Raw genomic sequence first — 4,351 nt, 5'->3', positions numbered from 1 at the left:
GAGCTCAGGTGGTGTTTTCGTCGATCCTCCCAGTCTCGGGCTACGGGCTGAGGAGGGAGAGGAGGATCCACGCAGTGAACCAAAGACTGCGGAGCTGGTGTCATCGGGAAGGTTTTGGCTTCCATGACCACAGCCCGCTCTTTGGCGAGAGAGGCAGCGAGCTGCTGGGAAGAGATGGCTCCACCTCTGTCCCCTGGGGAGGAGGCTCTTCTCAGCCAGGCTGACTGATCTGCTCCACCGGGCTTTAAACTAAGCCCGCTGGGGAATGGGGGGACTACTGCCACTGCTGGCCCACTGAGCGACCCTTGCAAAGCCAGCAGACCAAGGCACTTAAGGGAGCCCACCCCTGCCCCAGCCCTGGCACAATCTGTGGGCAAGGCAAGAGCCCCTAAGGGCACACTTGCCTGCCTGTACACTAATGCCAGGAGCCTGGGTAACAAGCAGGAGGAGCTTGTCCTCCTGCTCAGTGCAAAGAATTATGACGTCATAGGGATAACGGAGACCTGGTGGGACTCCACCCATGAGTGGACCACGGGTATAAAGGGCTATACCCTGTACAGGAGGCATCGTGTTGACAAAAGAGGCGGGGGGGTAGCTCTCCATTTGAAGGAAAGCTACATGTCCCTGCAAGCTGATGTTGGCAACTGGCATGGACAGCTAGAGACCCTCTGGGTAAAAATTCGTGGGAAAAATGGCACAGGGGACATAATGGTGGGAGTCTACTACAGACCTCCCACTCAAAGTCCTGAGCTTGACCAGCAGTTCACCTGGGAACTGACTGAGGCCGCTTGCTCCAGGACCTTGGTTGTCATGGGTGACTTCAATTACCCAGACATCTCCTGGGAAGATCACTCAGCAAAATCCGAGTGGTCGCAAAGCTTTCTCTCATGCGTGGATGACCTCTACCTGACTCAAGAAGTCTATGGGCCAACAAGAGGCAAAGCGCTGCTCGACCTGGTACTGGCTATGGGGGACAACCTAATCGGCGACCTAGTGATCGATGGGAAGCTGGGTGACGGCGACCATGAGCTGATCACCTTCACCATCCACCGTAAAGCTGGCAAGTCAGTCATCAACACAAAAGTCCTTGACTTCAGAAAAGCTGACTTTGACAAGCTCAAGAGGCTTGTCGGTCAGGCCCTTAGGGACCATGACCCCAGGGAGATGGGAGTTCAAGAAGAGTGGTTGCTTCTCAAGGAAGCAATCCTCAATGCACAAGCTAAATCTATTCCAACATGGAGGAAAGGCAGCAATAAGGCACACCAGCCCTCCTGGCTCTCTAGGGACCTAGCGGACCTCCTGCGGCTAAAAAGGAAAGCCTACAAAGGATGGAGGACAGGATTCACCTCCAAGGAGAATTATTCTGCACTGGTCTGGTCCTGCAGGGAGCAAACCAGGAAAACCAAGGCTGCAACTGAACTCCAACTAGCTTCAAGCATCAAGGACAACAAAAAGTCCTTTTGCAGGTATGTGGGGAGCTGGAGGAAAAGCAAGGGCAGTGTTGGACCCCTGCTAAACCAGATGGGGCAACTGACAACTGACGCCCAGGAAAAAGCCAACCTATTAAATAGGTATTTTGTGTCAGTCTTTCACCAGTCCCATGGGACGCCCATGCCTGCTATGGGACAGGGAGATCCGGGTGAGGGGGATCCCCTACCCTCCATAAATGCTAACCTTGTGAAGGAACACCTTGAGAAGCTGGATACCTTCAAGTCAGCCGGCCCTGACAATCTGCAGCCCAGGGTACTCAAGGAGCTGGCGAGCGTCATAGCCCAGCCCCTGGCATGGATCTTTGAAAACTCCTCGCGCTCTGGTGTAGTGCCCGAAGACTGGAAGAAGGCCAATGTGGTGCCGATCTTCAAGAAAGGGAGGAGAGTGGATCCGGCTAACTACAGGCCCATTAGCCTGACTTCTATCCCGGGGAAGATCTTAGAAAAGTTTATTAAGGAGGCCATCCTTGATGGACTGGCCCAGGCTAACATCCTAAGGGATAGCCAGCACGGGTTTGTTGCGGGTAGGTCTTGTTTGACCAATCTCATTTCCTTGTATGACCAGGTGACCTATCACCTGGAGAAGGGAGAAGAGATTGATGTCATATATCTTGACTTCAAAAAAGCCTTTGATCTGGTATCCCACAATCACCTCTTGGCCAAACTGGTCAGTTGTGGCCTTGGCTCCACCATGATCCGCTGGCTGGGAAACTGGCTCTGTGGTTGGACCCAGAGGGTTGTAATTGATGGCAGTCACTCATTGTGGTGCCCTGTGACCAGTGGGGTGCCTCAAGGCTCTGTCCTGGGACCCATCCTGTTCAACATCTTCATTAATGATGTGGACATTGGAGTCAGGAGTGGACTGGCCAAGTTCGCCGATGACTACAAACTTTGGGGCAAAGCATCCATGCCAGAAGATAGGTGGGTGATCCAGGCTGACCTGGACAAGCTCAGCAAATGGGCAGACGAGAACCTCATGGTGTTTAACACCGAAAAATGCAAGGTTCTCCACCTTGGGAGGAAAACCTGCAGCATCCTTATAGGCTCGGCAGTGCTTCATTGGATAGCACTACAGAAGAAAGAGACTTGGGGGTCATCATTGACCACAAGATGAACATGAGCTTCCAATGCGATGCTGCGGCTAGTAAAGCCACCAAAATGCTGGCGTGCATCCATAGATGCTTCTCGAGCAAATCCCGGGACGTCGTTCTCCCCTTGTACTCGGCCTTGGTGTGGCCGCAGCTGGAGTACTACATCCAGTTTTGGGCTCCACAATTCAAAAAGGATGCGGAGAAGCTTGAGAGAGTCCAGAGGAGAGCCACGCACATGATCAGAGATCAGGAAAACAGATCTTATGATGACAGGCTGAAGGACATGGGACTCTTTAGCCCAGAATAACGTAGGCTCAGGGGTGATCAGATGGCCACCTATAAGGTTATCGGGGTGACCACCAGGATCTGGGGGAACGTTTGTTCACCAGAGCACCCCAAGGGATGACGAGGTCGAACGGTCACAAACTCCTGCAAGACCGTTTCAGGCTGGACATAAGGAAGAATTTCTTTACTGTCCAAGCCCCCAAGGTCTGGAACAGTCTGCCAGCGGAGGTGGTTCAAGCACCTACATTGAACACCTTCAAGAGTAAATTGGATGCTTATCTTGCTGGGATCCTATGACCCCAGCTGACTTCCTGCCCTTTGGGCAGGGGGCTGGACTCGATGATCTCCCGAGGTCCCTTTCAGCCCTAAAGTTTATGAAATATGAAATCTATGAAATTCTTTAGAGCACCCCAACTGGTTCTAATCCTCAAGTTCTTTAATTAGTTTTTGCTCATGGTGTTTTACAGGTTCATATGCAGGGAAATAACTTTACCTCAGAGAATAGAAAAGCACCAAGATGAGTTGTTGAGCAGGCAGCATAAGGGTTCTTGTGAGTGGAAGTAATAAGATAAGGTAGGCAAAATAAGAGATTGTAATCAGCCCACAGTGGGTCTCTTGGCTCTGCCTGGCCCAGCTGCGGGGTGGCCTGGGCCATGACATGTGCAGCCAGTCCCACCACCCCCCAGCATGCAGCAGGATTGGGGCAGCATGGTGGCTAGATTCTACTTCCCAGCAGCCCCAGCTGCACCAGTTCCTTCCAGTTATCACTGCCAGTGTTGCTACCTCCACTGGACCCAGCGCCAGTGTCTCAGCATCCTGGCCTGCCTACCGTGAACCCACCGTGCAGCCGGTAGGGAGCCGCGCTCCCGAGCCACGCAGCGCGAACAGAGCGCGCAAACAGGGAGGGCTAGGGAGAGGACTGTCCCCCCAGGCCAGCGAGCCCCCCTAGGGCTAACCCTTAAGGAGCAGGCTTCAGCGGCAGCGGATCCCCCCAGCGGGAGAGCGTAAGGGCTGGAACTGCGGGCAGGCACTTCCGGGTAGACCGGGGCGCCTGATTGGCCATTAGAGCGGGGGCGGGTAATTCAAACCGCAAGTTTCAAAGCCGCAGGGTGACGTAGTTCCCTCACTCGGGAAGCAGCAGCGGGAAGGAGAGGAATCAGGCACACGTGTGTCCCGCATGCACGTGTGCCCCATAACTAACTTCTGACCGGAGGCAGCGGCGGCGGCAGCAGCAGCAGCAGCAGAGGAATCGGCTGCGGGGGCAGCAGCAGCTGATCCCCCGAAGGTAAGTGGGGCGGAGGGCCTCGGCACAGCTGAGCCTGATCCGGGTCCCATATCCAGGTCCCATATGGCTGAGCCGGTAGGGAGCCGCGCTCCCGAGCTGCACAGCGCGAACAGAGCGCGCCGGCGTATTGTGCAGGCGTTCACACCGGCGGGCGGGCCGGGAGGGCCAGGAGTGGGACTCCTGTACGGGTAGGACATAGA

This window comes from Crocodylus siamensis, chromosome 5 (genome assembly GCF_052110815.1).
Source record: "Crocodylus siamensis isolate JL-2025a chromosome 5, ASM5211081v1, whole genome shotgun sequence".
Taxonomy (NCBI): Eukaryota; Metazoa; Chordata; order Crocodylia; family Crocodylidae; genus Crocodylus; species Crocodylus siamensis.
The sequence above is the reverse complement of the archived record's forward strand: the minus strand, read 5'-3'. Positions refer to the sequence as shown.